The sequence below is a fragment of the Epinephelus lanceolatus genome, chromosome 23, assembly GCF_041903045.1.
Source record: "Epinephelus lanceolatus isolate andai-2023 chromosome 23, ASM4190304v1, whole genome shotgun sequence".
Taxonomy (NCBI): Eukaryota; Metazoa; Chordata; class Actinopteri; order Perciformes; family Serranidae; genus Epinephelus; species Epinephelus lanceolatus.
In genome coordinates, this window is record NC_135756.1 from 10,031,607 (window position 1) to 10,051,391 (window position 19,785).

General features: G+C 41.5%; 1 protein-coding gene across 1 annotated transcript in view; it reads right to left on the bottom strand.

Annotated features, from left to right (window-relative positions):
• Window positions 1-19,785, bottom strand: part of chrm2a (cholinergic receptor, muscarinic 2a) — a 122,140-nt gene that overhangs the window by 12,531 nt on the left and 89,824 nt on the right. The window lies entirely within an intron of this gene.

Genomic DNA, 19,785 nt, shown 5'->3' on the forward strand with positions numbered 1-19,785 from the left:
TAAGAAATATTGCACTTTTTTTTTTCAACTCAGAAAGAACATTGAACTCTTTCTATTTAGCTTGGCATAAAAGTCAAGTATTTAGGTAAATGCATTTGAGAATTAATCTTCTGAAAATAAAAAAAGACAGCCTAGTCACCAGAAGAAAATGTTGGCATTATGGTTCTGCAAACCATGGATGTTTCATTTGCATGTTTAAATGTATCATATCAATGTTTCTAAAGTGATGTATATGAGCTGAGTTTGTCATCAGGAGGTGGTGGGGATGGTGGATGGTGTGTCATCCAGGTGAGACGTCTGCCAAGCTGCAGCTGCAAGCTGTTCCAGACCAACAAACAGCAAATCCAGTTGTGATTTAGCAAGTCATTACTGTGTTTCCAGTGGCTTTTAGACAACAAACATGGGTGTTTTGTAGCAACCTGTCACTGTGTTTCCAGCGACTTTTTAGGCACCAAACATAGATGTCTTGTAGCAACCTGTCACTGTGTTTTTTAGTGGCTATTTAGGCACCAAATGTGGATGTTTTGTAGCAGCCTGTCACTGTGTTTCTAGTGGCTATTTAGGCACCAAATGTGGGTGTTTTGTAGCAGCCTGTCACTGTGTTTTTTAGTGGCTATTTAGGCACCAAATGTGGATGTTTTGTAGCAGCCTGTCACTGTGTTTCTAGTGGCTATTTAGGCACCAAATGTGGATGTTTTGTAGCAGCCTGTCACTGTGTTTCTAGTGGCTATTTAGGCACCAAATGTGGGTGTTTTGTAGCAGCCTGTCACTGTGTTTCTAGTGGATATTTATGCACCAAATGTGGGTGTTTTGTAACAGCCTGTCACTGTGTTTATAGTGGATATTTAGGCACCAAATGTGGGTGTTTTGTAGCAGCCTGTCACTGTGTTTTTTAGTGGCTATTTAGGCACCAAATGTGGATGTTTTGTAGCAGCCTGTCACTGTGTTTCTAGTGGCTATTTAGGCACCAAATGTGGATGTTTTGTAGCAGCCTGTCACTGTGTTTCTAGTGGCTATTTAGGCACCAAATGTGGGTGTTTTGTAGCAGCCTGTCACTGTGTTTCTAGTGGATATTTATGCACCAAATGTGGGTGTTTTGTAACAGCCTGTCACTGTGTTTCTAGTGGCTATTTAGGCACCAAATGTGGGTGTTTTGTAGCAATCCTTCGGTGTGTTTCTAGTAGATTTTTAGACACCAAGCAGAGGTGATTTATGACCCATCACTGTGTTTCCTACAGCCTTTTAGGCACCAAATGTAGGTGGTTTGTGATGACCCATCCCTGTGTTACCAGCTGTTTTTAGGCATGGAACACGGGTGTTTTGTATTGACCCATTACTGTGTTTTTTCCAGCAGGGAAATTCCCACAAAAAGCTTTTCCAGCTGGGATTATGCCTCCAAGTCAAAACATGATCTCTTCCTAACCATAACCAAATGTTTTTTGTGCCTAAACATAACCGCACACTAACAACAGCATTGATGAAAAATCTCAATGAATTTGCTACATAATAACACGCAAAGATAATATATCTGCAGTTTGTAGAAAAATACAACGCCAATCTTTTTTCTGGCAACTGGGTTGAAAAACATTACTGTGGGAAATAGTAATAGTAATAATAAAAGCAGCACTTTAACACTAAACATGTAATTGTCACATCCAGCGAAACACATCGATATTGCTACAAAAGATGTGATGCCAACTTTCAACATGTAATGGTGTGTGAGGAGATTAATGATGGTCGAAATTATAAAATATAAGTACACGCCTCTCTGCCGTATTAACAGTGTGACCTTTTCTTACATCAGCTATTAGCTTGTCTAAAAGCAATTCATCAAATAACGGTGACAATTTTGTCTGTGCACCAATTACATTGGTAATTAGAAGCACGGATGTCTGGCACAGATATATTTCATAATCAGTGTATAAATAACATCTCTCCATTAGACACCTGCTTCATTACTTAAAAAAGGGACTGCACGATTTAAATGCACATGACTGGCTGATGAAAAATGAGATGCGTGCAAATGAGGCAACAAGTCAAATGAGGATATGAAGCTTAAGTATTGGAGCATGTTGCAGTCAAGCAGAATATTTTTCAAGCTACCCAGTGGAAGAAAGATGTTGCTCCCTCACTGGACGACTACTGTTATTAAATAAGTTTGTCTAAAAGTGTATTCAAATGTTGTTCGGAAAGAAGTTAAACCTGCAATGTTTGACCACCAAGGACAACAAAATAAAACCGACGCTGGCAGAAATCCATGTGATGTATGAAAAATACCTTTGCTTATTTATTTTTCATGCAAAGTGCTCAAAGCTGGACCTTTTTCTCTAGGCTTTTGTCTGCCTGTCCACTTGGATAGATACATTTTCGACCACATAATAATGCCTAATGACTAGCCTGGCTTGAATCACCGTCCTTTCATTTCAACTGAATGTGTTCCCAAACCCCTACATTTGGAGTTGATGGGCATTTTAAGATCAATCTTCCCTCTCCTGTGAATATAGTTTTTTAGACTCTGCAATGTTAGCACGTACAATCTTAAAAAGAGAGGGAAAAGTGTAATTACACACCGCACACACAGTCCATATTACCAAGAGTTCAATAAAAAAAACTTTAAAAGGAATTATTGACAAAATTGGAGCTGACATTTTATCTTCAAAGGTCCATTTCCAACTTGCACTTAAAAATTCTCTTCATACAGCACTAGAAAATTCTTTTGATCCCCAAGTGACCCACTAGTTCTCGCTTTTAACCTTAAACATTGGCTCGTGTTGTAGACCTTGCTTTGATTTATACACCGACTGCTCAGCTGTGTGCATCACAGGCCTTTAGTATGAGGAGTAATGCACTTTGCCTGCTCTGCGTCTTGAGTTTCAGGCGCTGTAGGTCAGATTTTATGGCACACTTGGTGGCTTATCACTTCTCAATCTGACATATCGTGAGGCTGGGGAACTGCTTCAACCTTTCATTTAAGCTCCTTCTTTTGTAAAAAGACCTTATCAAACTTTATTCAGCCTGTGGTATTCAGTCTGTAAATCAAAAAGGCATACCGTTCTGCTGAGAAGGATCAATATGGTGTTCAATAAGTGAATACAAATTGGACTTAAAACCACGGGGGAAGCCACATACATTTATCAATGTTCAGACAACATCTGGAGTTTAATCATGCAAGATAGACTCAAACTGTCTGTTTGGCTGAGAGATAAATGCTACTTTTGGAAAAGTGTAGACAGACTGCAAATAAAGCTGAGTCATTTGCAGTGGTGGGTCTTCCTAAAAAATACATATTCTATTAATGTTTCTGTTTACATACTGCTGTTCATACTCCAGTTAACGTGCTCTAATGTGTCGTTTATCACGTCAAATTATGGTAAACTGGAACAACTGTTGCTTGTAGTTTTCCACTGGTGGCAGACTGTTTTGACCGCGTGAACACAGTCTTCCTCTTACATTCCTTCAATTACTTTCTTGAAAAGGTCAGCGCATATCCAATAACCTGTTGCTATCTCTTTCCTCTTTCATTATGTTTAAAATTTGGTGTGTATCTTCTTTCAGCCAGAAATGTGGAGGTTTCTTTTGGGTATGCATCTCTACCCCAGCCTTGCAAACTGTTGGCTACTTGGTTTGTCTACAACGTATCCATGACAATGTACAAAGCTGACTATAAACAGGCAAAAGGCAGTGTCGCAAATTGTGATAAAAACCTCAACTGAGATGCATATTCAAAATGCGCTGTATACAGTTGGAATAAACGTGAATAAAACCGGCAAATCCAATGGAATGCTACGTACAGAGAAAGGCCACATTCAGAATAATTGACTCTTCAAAAAAAACCTGCCGGTTCACACCAATGCAACTAGACGAGATGGTGTATCATCTCTATACAACAACTCTCTGTACTTCTGTTCTGATTTGCAGCTTTTCGGGTTTATTTTGTGGCTCAATATAATTTGTAGCTTCTTCAAATATGAATGAGGATAGTGATAGTGAGATACTCACCTAAAATTTTGGTCACCCTACATCTAAATTCAACCAAATCTCAACATTTAACAACATTGTTGGCCAGCTGGGTTTGCACTGCATTCATACAGCAGTCGGTAATGATATTGGGAAAGCATTGTTGTAGAAGCGTAGCGCCCAGCCTCCAGTTCACCTGTGGTTGACAGTATTAGCTCTGTCTGTTTAGCGCTGCCTGTGGAGTTAGCACCATAAGCTGCTAACCGGCAGCTCAGCCAGGGTCAAGCCAAGGTTTCGTCCCGTGGCGAATCACTGGTCTGAACTAGGCTTTAGAGTAAGAGAAAATGAAAAGGCAAGGCTATCTATTATAATTGCTTGTTAGCTGTTGTTTGAGATCTTGTTTGTAATAAATACAATAAATATAGGGCGCCAAATGTGCCAGGTTTGACCCTGGTCACCAAAGAACAAAAACCTGTAAAGATATTTTCTTTTATGCTTTTCAAAGCTCCCTTGCAACAGTATTCTACTTTTAGTTCTTCTTACTTGTCTTTTCTTCTGTTTTTCTTTTTAAATTCTTGTAACCTAGATTGCATTTAGACGTTCCTCGACATGACTTGATTTGAACTTGTTGACAGTACATTGTTTTCCTTCATCAGATGGCCAGTGACCAATGTGCAAAGTGACGTAACACAGTGTCACCAAAGTTGAAGTGTTATGGGTGACACAGTGCTGCTGCTGCTGCAGAGCTGTCTTGTCCAAGTCTTTGCCATTTTGGCTTAAGGTCTTTAACAGTTGAGCGCAGTTGCTGAGTAACTAGTGAACATTCACTTATCTGCTGTTGCAGAAATCCCTAATCATTGCATTAGGCATGGAGCTAAGCTGGACTAATCCCCATAAAATGTTTAAGTCCACCGATTTATATTCAAAAACACCAATAATACAAATGGGACACACTTGTGGCTCGCTTGAGACAAGTGGATTAGAAAAGTAAAGTGGATCAGTATAGATGGTCATAGCACAGTGGAGACAGTTATCTCCCCTCGCTGCTCTTTGTCCACCTCCTGCTGCCATAAGCCCTTGTCCCACACCTGAAATCTCTGCCACAACACAGCAAAAGCTGCGGCCCGGCTAGAGTCAACTAAAGATGCACAAATCCTTTCCAGCTCAATTTGAGCAGCTATGCTTTTCTGAAAAGGTCTCAGGGGAGCCTGGGGTTTGTTTTAAAGCTTCAGTCCACATATTGTGAGCCATGTTAGCGTCAACCTACTGCGGAAAGACCCTTCTGCTTCAAAGGACAGCCAGTGTTGTGCTTTTACAGCTTTGCCTGTTGGATTCCTGCTTAAAGGTCTAAGAAATGGCCAGAAGTTTATTTTATAATATTCAAAAAACAAACTAACATTGTTAAAAGAATGGCAAAAAGTAAGTTTTGACGTTATATCAAAAAGGTCTATGTATTGTGTTGCAGAGATCCTGGTTAGTGGCACCGCAATTTCACCTGTTCCCGGCAAGAAACTATGTACACCGGCAAAGAAATTAAGTGACATAAAAACATAAAAAATAAAAAAGTATAAACTGGCGTGGCTTTCCACTGCTGGACACAGATCTTCGGGAGTAAAGAGACGAGTTTAGATGCTGAACTCACAACGTTTTCTTAGACTGGTGAGTAACATGTAACTTTGGCTATTTAGTGAAACATATCTTCAGTGACACTAATGACAAACCATACTGAAAAACATTAGAAATGGTGATGAAATATGATTTTGATGTGTGTTTTCTTGCTGCAATGGTCCAGCTAAAACTGAGCTTCGCAAGCTGCAACAAACTTTTATATAGGCCGACGCCACACGTGAAGATTATAAGACAGCAGTGTTATTCTGACCGGCTTTTGAGATTAAGTAGTTTGGTTTGAGTTTTGCATATCTTGCCCTGCTGTTAGTTAGTGGTTGATTTTTCATTTTTTCCCATAAGTGATGACTGTAAAATTTGGTTGTATGGATCCAGTAGTAGACCCCTAAAACACAGACCACTATTTCTTTGGAGCATGTTGCCAGCAAGCAGCAACCTCCAGGGCTGACAAATGAAGGCAACATGAAAGTGCCAAAAACTGCAGTTCCTCTAATGGCCACTTGAGGCTGGCTATAAGATAGAGTCAATCCCCATAGACCCCCACGTTAAAATGCCCAACTTTAAAGCAGAAATAAACATGCTTACGGCCTGGTACAAAAAACAGTTTTGGTCTCCATGGCTGATTTCTCTGTTCATGTGAATTTAGATGTAACTCACCCGTTTATATTTTAGTGATATTTAAAGTTATGCACAATTAAGGGTGTGGCCACTTGATTGACAGGTGGGTGACAAGTCACTAGCATGTCTACAATGTCGGTTAAGTAATGTAATCTTGGCATAACCCCAGATTCAGAGGGTATAGGCGTAGCTGTAGCTGTCGCAATTTCAGTGTTTTCATTCATGAAAGTTAACTAACATTTTGGTCGCATAAAAAGTCCTCTAAGGAGTTGGATGTTCAGTTTTTGCATTAAGTACATTTTTTTTAATAGTTTATTGCCTGTTTTTTGCTACCAAAAATTAGCATTATCACAGTTAACCATAGCTGTAAATGCACTGCGCTAACCAGGCTAGCAGCTAGCCTCAGTATTATCTCCACCCTCTCATCCAAATATGGTCACTTCTAACCCTAAAAAACTGAGATGGCAACAACTGCCAAACTTAAGATTTCAAAACAGGAGTCCACAAACCGATGGATGATGTTACAGTGGCTACATCCATTATTCTATACAGTCTGTGGTTATTAGGCATTACACATTTCACCTTTGAATATCTTTATCTTGTGTCCTTCAGATCCAGCCAGCTATATCAGCACTGAACAGAGAGAAGGTGTCTTTGCTTCACTGTTGACTGGTAGAAATGCTGGCATGCCGGCCTGCTGAGCATGAGTGCAGTTGCCATCGCCTGGGGAGAGCAGCAGTGGCACTCTTAGCATAGCTATCAATCATGGAGCTTACCTGCAAGTCTCAGTGTTACTGCAGTCAGCGCCAGTGTATCTGACAGAGCACAATCAGAACATGAGTGACACTTCCATTATTATTCAAAGAGAGATGAATATTCAGATTTTTCCTCATCAGACTTCTTAATAGATTAATGTATGCATTTTACTTGAGGTAAAGTATATGAGTTCCTCTCCACCATCACCATCCTTAATGTCTTCACTGAATTAAATGTGTATCAGTGCATTCTGCAATCCTAAATCTGCCCTTTTTGTTTAGTGTAGTCGAAAAAAAAAGTGAGACAAGTCGGTTGCTGACATGGGAGGGCGTGAATAAATGAGCTTGAGTATTGTTCTGTGTTCAGACTTAGGTATTCCTGGAGCTGGCTCACTAGAGCTGAAAATTGCCTATGCCCTCTGGGAAGCAGAAAGGGCTAACTTCACGCTTTCTCCACAACTTCTGCCCTCACTGTCTTTTGTAGAGGACTCCTGGAGGGTCAGATGTAAACCCAAATAACTGTACCGAAGCAAGAAACAATTGTTGCATGTTTATGTCAATGACAGTAACTGCTTTGCCTTTTATTTCAAGCTAAATAACCACCTACAGAGGTCACCGGTTTTATCAGGGGCAGACAACAGGTGTCAGCTTTCTGTTGATGCAGCTTCACGCTGAAATATAAGAAACATTGTTTTCACTGGCAGCCATGTGGTTGCACTGAGACTGATACATTTGGCTGCCTCCCCAGTGTCCAGATTTCCCATTCCCCATCTCTGAGCACTGATCCAGGGTAAAGCCCAGGGCACTTGCCCCCTGCTTTCAGTGATTACATGCATTTTCATTTCTGGCCCACTCTGTGGGAGCATGCAGGGTTAGGCCTGCGTTTACTTGCTGTTTGCAGGGAAGCATGACTGGAATGCAAAACCTATCACTGCTGCAATACGGCTGCTCTGCAGGGGGTGCAGATCCATTCAGCATTTCTCTCTATAGTATTACAGTTCATGGATATGAGAAAGTTTTAAAAGTACTCACTACTTCACTTGCTAATCCAAAACTTGAGGCATCCCGACTCCAGAGAAAAAAATCAATTTCTAAAATGTTAAGAGAGGTGGTGTAACTACAACAGTCACACTTTAATATGAATGCGGGAAGGTTCATTGACAGTTGGTAAATATTAAGTTGAAGTCTTTCTTTACTGAGACGACCTTTTGGGACTCTGTCATGAGGTTAAGTTCCTGCTTAGGTAAATATTGGCTCATTTTATCCCAAGTGTGTGTAAACTCCTCTCCAGCAAGGCCGTCACTCTGAGATACACAGACTCACAAATGCATACAAATATTTGAAGAAATGTTTAGCAGGAAATGAAAAAAGGTCCTGATAACCATCAAGCCAGCAAGTCATCCCAGTGCTCTGATGAAACATGGCTACAAAATGATCTGAATCTTGAGCCGGTGAAGTATAATTACAAATTTGCATTCATTTCCTCGAGCTTTCCCCACTGTCTCAGGGGTATCAGACTGTTAGGGGAAGAGCTTGACGGATGCCTGTAGAGATTCAGTGTAAATATTTATACAGAAAATGATCAAAGCCATTTATGCATTCGTTTTCAGCCATTTATTTGGGTACTGGATCGTGGTGGCAGCGGGCTAAACAAAGTAGGCCAGACGACCTCCTCCCCCAGCAATAACCTCCAGCGCTACCTTGTTAATCCTGGGATGTTCTCAGCCCAGAAAAGATATGAAATTCCTCCTGCAAATTCAGTCAAAGTATCGTCTTGGATCACGGCCTGGGAGGAGACCCAGGGGGGATACCACCACAGGGAATACACCCCCAGCAGGCATTCAGGCCAGAAAAAACTGGCTCCTTTCTTCTAAAAGCTCCCTTTGGATGTCTGTGTTTTGTAACCTGTCCCTGTAGGTCCTTACAGGTCAGCCCGTTCCGAGTCCCAGGTTGTCAAGTATCAATGCCTTGTCATGCTCTTTGTCGTGTGACATTGACACCAAGGGCACCCTTAAGCATCCTTACGAGAACCACTGGGCTTTCAGATATCTCCAATGTAAACCCATCTGCAGCAATACTTGATGCTGAGAGCATCTGACGTGGTATAAAGACAGAGAACGTCCGCATAGGGTGGAAAGGAGGGAAGGCAGCTGGGTCAACAAACACAGGACCAGGAGACCACAGTGTGTCCCTTGTGAAACCAAAAGTGAGTGTTTCTTTAACATAATATTACACAATCTATGAACAATCACACTATGTTACGTAACAAACATACTTATTTTAACCCAAAACATGACCTTTTTTAAACATAACCAAGCAGTTTTGTTGCCAAAACCTAACCGTGACTGTGCCCTGCATGTTTGTGTGCCCTGCAGGTTTTTAAAAAGTAGTTGAAACTAAACTAGTTTTGAAAAGATCTTGGCACACAAAGAGGATATATATTTTTGGTATTAACAGCCTGCACACAGTGACGGCACAGAAAAAGTCACTGAACAAACACCTACAGGCACGTGCTGGGTTCTTTGCTGGAGAGAATGCTGTACAGTAAAATTTTCCTCAGTTTTTTCATCTGTGCAGCCTTGGGTTGAAATCTGACTGTAGATCTGTTTCTTTTCACAACTCTGATACTTCCAATACTATCAAATGTATAACTAGTGGAGATTAAAAATATGGCATTGAAAAAGTACTGACACTTTTGGCAACTTTACTCTGAAAGAATCCTGTTTTTCTCTCCACAATGTCATTCTTTCCGTCAACTTCCCAGATGCCACGAAAGTGGATTACCAGGTAAATTGAGAGCACAACTCTTCCATTACACTGCCAGCAATTGCTTGTCAATCTCATGCTTTATCTCCCCCTTTTAAGTCTAGGTTGGGCAATCCACTAAGGACATAGTTCCCACTCTAGTTATACAAGGACCAGAGGAATTATAGCAATGCCAAAATCTCTGCTTCGACAGTTGATCTCGGGTAGGTTCTTATTAATCACTATAAAATAAATTTACATTGGTATGGAAATGTTCAGACAAAGAGACACAAATCTGGTACTAGATCCATTTTACTTTTGGTTTGTAGTCCAGGTAGTACTGACCAACACATTTGAGCAGCAGATAATTAGTACGTGAAGAGGCAGAATGCACTGACGGAAATGCGATCTCGGAACCCATCAGCAGTTGTCTGTTTTGGGGCAGCTGTGGCTCAGAGGTAAAGCGGGTTGTCCACTAATGGGAAGATTAGCAGTTTGATCCTCGGCCCCTCCAGTCTGCATGTCCTTCAGCAGGACACTGAACCCTGAATTGCTCTCGATGGCTGTTCCATCCATGTGTGAGAGCTTGTGAATGGTCACTCAGTAGCAGGTGGCACTGTGTATGGTAGTATCGGCCACCAGTGTGTGAATGTGTGTGAATGGATCAATGTGACATAGTGTAAAAGCGCTTTGAGTGGTGAGGACTAGAAAGCCGCTATACAAGTGCAGTCCATTTACAGTTTACTTGCTTTTTTATGCATATGCAAATTTAATTTATAGAAACTGGCTGAAATGACCAGCACAGCAAAGAGGAATTCTTGGCCTGGATATCTGCTTTCTACACCGGATCTCCTGAAATATTGGCTGTTGAGCCCAGACGCTTATCATCGCCGGACCAATGGCTGACAGGCAAGACTGGGTCCTTATGGTCCATGCGTAGAGATGAGAAAACTTAATCTGGGTGATGTCACTCAGCCTGCAACACAAGCTCCCATCTCAGTCCTAGCTCCAGGAGGAGGTTTCCTCGTTTCTCTGTTCAGCCACGCCACTCTATCCCTTTAAAACTGATTCAAGGGTCTCCTAATTTTGCCTTCTCCTTTGTTTTGTGAGAATCTACCAGAAGCTTTTACCCCCAACAACCCCCAGGGTCGCAGGGGTACACGACCTCTTCAACATGACAGGACAGATTAATAAATGAGTATCAAACCTTTAAGGAATAGCTTGACAATGACCTCAATTCAAAATCAGACAATCACATTATGCCCTAGAGGGTGTAATTATAGGGAAACCTCTTCTTTCTTCGCAGGTGTGACAGCCTCTCAAACCCAAACCTCTCTGGCAGTGCTTGTGTTAAGTGGACATGAAATTAATGGAGCGTTAACGAGCAGGAAATGGCATTCGAGCGATTGGAAAAACAAACTGTGATAATCTGCAAACAGTCAAGTGCCCAGAGATTCCCCAGAGAACCTGTAGGTGGCCATGTGTCACTGCGCGCCAAGTGAGGGGACTGAGATCAGAATGTACACTGGAGAATTAGCATGTCTTTGTGTGTGCACGTATTGTGATTAAGAATACAGCGAGGGGGTGAACGGATGCACGTCTATATCTTCCGTTTCAATGTGGTCATTCAAGACTGAGAGACTGCTCCCTCTTTATTTCTCTTGATGAATTGTGTTGAGCTCTGACAGCAAGAGGCTCGTAATTCTTTCACTGTGACCTTTAGGTGCCACTTCATAGAAATTATATTCATACTGATTTACCGCAAATTATCTTCAGCATTGCAGGAATGTCATTTTAAGGTGCCCTTTATCCAGCTACACCCCTCCTTACCTCTTTAGAGAATGCTCAGAGATCAGCCTATTGATATTCCAGCTTTTTTTTTTTTTTTTTTTTTTGCTATGGCAGCCTCCACACCATCTGTGAAAAATGACAGTGTCACATACGACCTCTGCTGCTCTGCCAGGCAAACCCAGCCAACGAATCTGATTCAGTGTAAGCCGCCGCATTCAACCCAAAAATCTGTTAGACACAAACAATTTGGAGATAGAATTACTGGAAGTATAATCAAGCCTTCTGCCGAGCAGAGATTAAAATAGCGGGAGCCAAGTCGGCGTATTCTGAACAGATGCAGGTCAATGGAAAGATCTTATATAGTTCTAACTATAGTTGGCAGTTCAGAAGCCACGCTCTGTCTGGAAAATATCACCAGCCTTCTGGGATGCAAAAAACACTGGAGCTCAGCCAGTAATGAATGAACAAAGTCCTCAAGCAAGCTGGGAAGGTAAGGGAGACGAGTCAATTTTCTCCTGTCATACAGAGAGACCCTGCAGCAGCTCCCGACTTGACAAACACCGTCACGCTACCTACTCAGACGCTCGCTATCTCGCCTCTCACTTCACATTAAACGTTTTATTTCTTACAAATAATTTACCCACGACTGAAAAGCCCCGCACCATGTATCCTCTGTTGATTTGGCAGATTTCCATATTTCTAATCATAATTGCTTCTCAAGAGTAGGAGCATGAGCTGCTACCCCACCTCGTACAATTTCATTAGTCTCAATCTCAATGGAGAGTTTGTGTCTTATTATGCTTTAAGTAACACCAGCCGTGTTCATCAGCAAAAAATATCCACCACTATCAGCAACCTTGATCTAAAAATACCAATATCATCATATGCCCTAAAAAATTCCACATTAGCTAAACCCCTAATGCAGATCAGGAAACACACCGCAGCTTGTAAGACATTGCCTCTTTTATTTTATCCTCATGGAAACCGTCCCAGGTGTCTCTATTAGCTGATACATGACAAAACACTTTTCACTGGGCACCGAGGACACTCGCAGCAGCCATGAAACAAGCTACAATCCGCAGACAGACTTATTAAGCAACATCTGGCAGGCAAGTCATTTCTCTGGTGAAATGCTGCAGGACACTACCAGCAACAGACAGCCTGTATATTGTGCGAGGCTAATGCTATGGATGGAATAATGTAAACAGATGCAGTGATCCAGCACCATGCATGGGGGAAATCCTTTGAGCTTGAATGAGTGTATTGACATTTCCATTTTTGCTCCTATAAAAATAAGCCTGTTTTTGATTATCTAATCTGTGTCTCATGTGGGCAAAAATAGAACATCGATGATTGTTTCTTGCTCTATACAGTGCACACCTCTCTCCTCGGCTCGACAGACCCACTGAATTTCAGACTCTGATTCAGATAAATCCAAAGGAATGGAGCCACCGCTAAACTTTGCTCGGCCAGGAACACTATCATGTACCACATTACATGTGGCAATATGGTATCTTCCCGTATTGTTGCTATCAGCTAAGAGCATCTCCCGTGTAATGTATACTGTTGGAATGACAATATAGCCTGTTTCCTTTTCTATATTGCTCCTGGGACTCCCCTGCTGTCCCTGCCTCTTCATACTATGCATGGCAAGGAGATGACCCGCTAGTGTCTCCTGGCAGTTTCTGGCTCATTACTGATTTCACATAGAGTGTAGACATGGATGCACTCTCCGTCAAGCCTCTGCATTTATGTAGTGGCTCAGTAATCGCCTCACGCAGGTGAAGCAGAGCCCTGCTGGTGCTGCTCTGGGGCTCCCTCTCCCAGGCTTTGTTCAATTAAACCCTGCTCTTAGCCGCCACCACAGAACAAGTGTCGCATCACCTGGTATGGAAATTCAGAGGAAAGGAATGGGTAGGTGTGACAGAAATATACTTCAATTCTGATGTGTTGAGGAGACGGCAAGACTAAGAGGAGTAAAAATAAAATCTAAAGCAGCATCTGCTGCAAACAAACTGAAAGGTCACCTTCTATTAATGTGGCACAACGTTGCTTTTGAATAATGAGATTGCGTTATGCAAGTGAGCTCTCAGACTTTGTACAGTGAGTCTTTCTGATCGTGCCACCGGCTCTCGATGCAGTCTGACTTTATGACCAGACATTTTAACTCAGGCCGATGAGCAATTATAACTAACCCTTTGACTAGAGTGTGCTTAGTGGGGAGAACATAAGCCTGTTAATGTCACTCTCAATGTGACACTCTTAAAGGTTTAACGGCTTCTCAAAATGGTGTCGAGCACATTGTTAGTATTCAGTAGCTGAAGATCAGTCGAGAAAAGTCATGTGATATGACACACACACCCGGACTGCAGTACTTGAGTCTCATTATGGTCTCGACTCCAATCTCAAGAGCACTTTTTATGAATAATCCACTATGGGAAGTTGACTTCACTTTTTCCTTCCTATTGAAAACACAGAAAATAGGTAGCTTTACTGACAAGTATGGATTTTTATGTTCGATTTTTATGTTATTGTAGCATCTTTCATATAATACTGATGTTGCATCTTTTGCTTTCAGCCCATTTATAAGTTTCCCCGGGTTGAATTTGTAGAGGGAAGGGGGTGCCAGCATGCATTGCAGTATCTTTTTTAATACTACCACTTGAGTATGCCAAAAAAGGACATTTTAGAATTCTAAACAGTGCCTGTAACCATGTACTCAAACGTTTAATGCACTGATTGCAGGTAGATCTGAACCTTTCTGATCAGTATTTTGCATTTAAAAAGACTATTTGGGTCTCAGGGTTCAGTACCGCTACCATTTGCCATATTTTAGGTCTTGACTCAAATTCAACTGGGCTCTTAAAATTAACCTCTCCGATGGTTATGACGACAGCTCTGCATCTGCTTCCAAAAATCCAATTCTAATCAACCGAAATACACCCGTTCCCCTACCCATTGGCCCTACATTGTGTGTTTTCACATCTAGGGGTAAGGTGTCCTGATTGTTGCTAGGATAGAGGGGTAGGGTGAAGTGTCAGGGCTCCAAATTGTGGTTCTTGGTGGAACCAATCATTGGCAAGATGGCTACACAAGCAAAAAAAAAAAAAAAAAGAAGAAAGAAAAAAGAACCCCACAAATTTATTTTTCCATTAATTAAGTTTTTAGAATTACAAGAATTGTTCCACATACAACAGTTCATATGATGTTGCCCTAAAATCCAATAATGATTTGTATGATATCAAAGTGGCACCCAATGACCTTACAGTTTGAACACAACATAGAGTTATGTAGGTTCGGTTTGGAAAAAGAAACATGGTGAGGATGTACATTAGAATAACTCAAAGTTCACTTGGTTTCACACGGTTCCAGGAACCAGTCTCCTGGGGCAAAGTCCTTTGCTGTTTGACCTATCCACCACCCCAGTCTGCCTCCTCAAGGCTTATTTATATTCCATATTATATTCTATTTATATTCTTTACGTACAAAAATAGATATGTCCGTTTCAATAAATGGCACTAGAGGGGAGTCAAAAGTTTCTGACAACAAATGAGGCAACAGTGGAGGAGGTTATGATATTGTACCTTTAAACAGAGGCAGCATTGTAGATGGAGTTCTGAGAGGCCATTTAATACATCCTGACATATGTACAGAGAATTCTTTTCACTAATTTCATTACATATTACTGTATATTATTTCATACAACTTTTTTGTTTGGTTCCACCATCGTCTAAAGATCTTTGTCGTCTCCTACGCTTGCTTCTCGCTTAAACTAGCTACACTGCCATTACGATCTGAAGTGGTACTGCTCCGTTTAGTCTGTCTCCTTAAGCTTTCAGAAAACATGCACAAATACAGATGAAATGAATGCACAATGCGGACAGAAGGCTTTGTCTGTCTTGGTATGTGACATTGATCAGCAATGTGCCCTTACATACTTTCGTTTTTGATACATCCTTCTTTACTTCTGTCAATCCATTGGTCACATGATCGCAGCCTTCCTGGTGACGTAGGATATAAAATTACTGGCTCATGATTATGTGGATTATATACAAATTGTGGTGCATTGCTTTTTCTGGGTATATGTATAAACACTGCACACTGAACTAGCTAGCTAGCTAACATTACTTAATTACTGCTTTGTGCATGACAGTCCTGCATTTTGGCATATTTCCCTGTCCCATTGCCCCCCTTTGATGGTATATGATGCCCGAAATTTCAACTCAAGTCAAGTCCAGCAGCATTGATGAAGAATAAGGGTCTTAAAGGGTTGTCCCATTTCACATGGGAAGATATCAACCACTACCCCTCGTAACTCTGTGTCAAGGTGCAAAAGGACTCTTGACAGTGAGAGGTAGGGGTGAAAATAAGAAATGGGGTTGGGCCTTGGTCTCATGCCTTTTAGATCTTGACTCAAACTCAACTGGACTCCATCCTGGAATTGAGTCCTTTCAGGTGGTCATGAATACAGCTCTGCTTTAAAAAATCCAATTCTAAGTCTTATACAATATGAATCCCTCATTACATTTTCATCTTGAGGAGCCGATGGGTGCCTCTGCCACTTCCCTGAGCATGATGGTGCTCTTTTGCTTGCACTCTGTGAATCAGCATGCCTGTCTAAGCACTCTTAATCGCTCCGCCAGCATCACTGTCACCCTGCTACTGTCCTGTCCTCGTTCCCCCCCGTATGCGTCCTGCCTGTGATGTATCACACTGGCACCATCCCTCGATAGAAAGCTGTGGTGCTCATTAAGATAAAGAAAGATAGCAAAAATGGAAAAAAGGCAGGGAAGGCGAAGGGAACGAGATAAAGCGTGTGCCTGTTGGATTTGTTCCACTTCATTGTTTCTGTATTTTGCTGCCCATCCCCCTCTGTCTTCCTCCTGTGATTCAGAGTTTAGTGATAAAAAGCAGAGCTATGTTGCCCTTGGACAGGTTGTTCTATTTACAGTACCTGATCTAGTTTTCTTATGTTACAGTAAGCCACGAGATGATTTCCATCACAATATACATTAATCTTCAGCGGCATTCAGTGAGGATAATGTGAGCAAAGTAATGTATAGTCTGTAAAGTTTTTCGCTGATTTGAAATAATTTCTCATCTCCAAACTCTAGTTTCCTGTGTTCTTTAAATGCAACAGCTGAACCAAAAGCCTGGAGACTGTAACAAACTATTTCAGTCAATCAGTCAGTCTATTTCAGTGGAGCGTTATGGGACTTGCGGTCCAAGAACCACTGATGTATGAAGCCTCTCTGTGGTTGTTCGCTTGCAGAGGGATCTGTCTCACACTTGTAAAGAGGCAACTTCAGCTAAGTCAGATAAGACAGGGAACACAATGTGCCACAGCCAGTCACAAGTGGCCATCAGCATCCTTGGCAGGAACCTGCGCTCTGAAGCCTAGTGGTGTTGCTGTAAATAAAGCTGACAGATGCTAATCCATGGAAGCCGAACTTGATCCAAATAACAGATGTGCCGCGACCTGAACTTGAAGCGTTCAAACCTGATGGCCTGTCAAGCCACGCGTCACACAGACAGGCAACTGACAGGACCTACTTATGTGGCTTACCTGATTTGATTACCTTGTCACTGCCTTTGATTTATCCGCTGATAAAAAGAGATTAGTGGTGTTGTAATGCGATACATGGCTTTTTTTATTTCACCTCAGTGCCCTTTCTAGAGGATTCTACAATGCTTTGACAGTGTTCACATCAAACTATGTAGTAAGGAATCTCTGTGTGTGAGTTTGTCCTTCGCGGATCTCAAGAACCATTCATCTGATCTACTTCACACTTAGAGGGTGTATCGCTGGGGACTCAAGGACACAAAGTTCCCAATTTCGTGCAGTTTGGACTTCAGGGCCTCGCGGAGTCCAGCCTGTCGTCGGTAGTGCTGTTGGGAGAGGTTTGCCTATAGGAATGTCTGCCAAAAGCAGTTCATTTTTGCTGCTGGATGCTAGATATACTAATGTTACAACCGAAATCCCCACTTCCCTAGAGTCAACAAGCACCAGCAACTCTGCCTTTACAACTCGAAGTGTGTAAGTTTGACATACTAACTCATAACAGATGGTATAACAAAGATGGATGTCATGACAGCTCCCCAAAAGTGAAGCCAAAACATCTTGATCACCCCCTGGTGACTGGCTGGCTGTCCCATCCACCTCCATGTTAGTGGATGGGACATAGGCCAAACAGGTTTTTCCAAAAGATGGTTTCTGCCATTTTAGGTAGTGCTTATCCTGCTGATGTACATTAAAGTGTTTGGTAAGTTTGGTTTTAATTAGTTATTTGATGACATGACTGACAGCTGTGCGTGCCAATCGGTGTGCTCGCAATTGGTTAGACAGGATTGTTATGGATGGGACCTCGATACCTTGGATTTAGCTACTGCGCAGACTCCAAATGACGTCACTAGCGCAAGATGGCAGCTGTATCCGGGAAGTTTGGCTTCATTTTAGTACAGTCAGAGGATTTAGAGATGCGCTGTCCATCTTTATATACAGTCATTAACGTTACCGGAGCCAAAATACCTCCGCTAGTTAAATCATTTCTCTGAGGTTCACTTTATAACTGTGGTGGTTATGTCAAAGCACGCCACTTATGCCTATTTGGAAATTGATACCTCCGTTGTCAAGGGTGTTTCTTACTACGAATAGTCATGACTTGGGTCTGTTTCCCCCTCACTTTTATCTTATAAAAAGGAAGCCACACATTGGGACAATAAAGCTCCCACAAAATATAATTTAATGTCTTAATTAACTAACAGAAGGCGTCTCTGTCTTTTAATTTTCTCGTCTACCAGTCATCCGATCAACTTTACACTTGGCGAGCTCTTGAGATCTATGAGACATATTTATTGGTCGTGCGTCATGTACACAACAAAGTGTAGGCTGTTGAGGAGACCCCTATTAACCCCAATTAACTGTTACACCCCTGAACAACATGCACAGGCAAGTATAGAAAGGTCACTGCACTGGTAACTTCCTATAGAGTTATTGTAAAGCGTCCATTAATGAAAAAAAATTAAACACTTTTGGAGGCCACTTCTTTGCTTCTTTCAAGAGTAAAATTATAATAAGCTTCCACCCATTGAATCTACACTATATTTCACAGCCGTTGTCATTAATTATACATGTTGTATATTAAATACTCCAGCTTCACTATCTGCCCTCCACTTATTTGCATTGCCTCGAGAGGCTGTCCCGCCTGGAATAACCATCCATAATGGTGACTGCTTAGTTAAATGAGGTTTGTGAAGTTTAAAAAGATAAATAATGATCACAGGGTTTCATTTTCTGAAAACAGGACCGCACAGGAAGCGCTGCTGCTGGCGTGCTGTGAGGGGCATTTAAATTCTATTGCTGGAGAATGCGTGAAGCATTTTGAGAGACAAGAGGCATGCTCCTGCATCATATTTGATTTATTTAAGCCATCTGCTTTTCTTGTACGCCCTGACATGCTGGATTGATAGCACTGACAAGCACTGTTCTCAGTATTGCAATAGGAATAACACAAACTGCCAACATTGTGGTTTGCTCACAACATTCGTTACATCATTTGTGGCCATCTAATAAAGCAATGTCCTAAAAATAATAAAGGAAAAACACATGCTACCAGAGAGATGCACACCTAAACAAAGCAGTGATTGTGAAATCACTGTGGAAAAATGCTTTGCAAAAGGATGTTTGAAGGCAAGAGGTGTCAGCTATGTAATTAGCCTGTCCTCCCCTTGCTTTCAGTATCTCATTCCCTTGTGCTCTGACTGACAGCTTTATATTTCCGGGGAAGCATGCCACTGGACTTTTGTGTTTGAAAAAAAAAAAATAAAAAAAATAAAAAAATCACTCTACCATTAAAACTTGGCTAATTGGTGTTTCGCTTTGCTGGAGCAACAACAGAGCACCTAACCTAACATCTCATCAAAACATTGTGCCTGGAGCCAATCAAATCCTCCCAACTAAACATTCATTAGCAGACCTGACACTGATGACGGCTATTTTGTTGACATTAGATCATGCGAAGGCTATCAGCCCAAGGAAACTTGCTGTCATTTCTGATTCAGTTAATTGCTAAATTTTTATGTCATGTCGCCTGTGGCCAAAATCCATCGAAAAGGACAATCTTTGACCCACTTCTCTCGTTGACTGGTATTTCATATTTCATAAAATATAACAGAAACTGACCATTAAATAGACGCACCATTTGGACAAACCTCTGTTACAACAGTTAGTCATTTAAAACCTGTGTCTTTGTATTCAGGCATACCTTCTCCAAACAGCTTCCATATTGTCTTC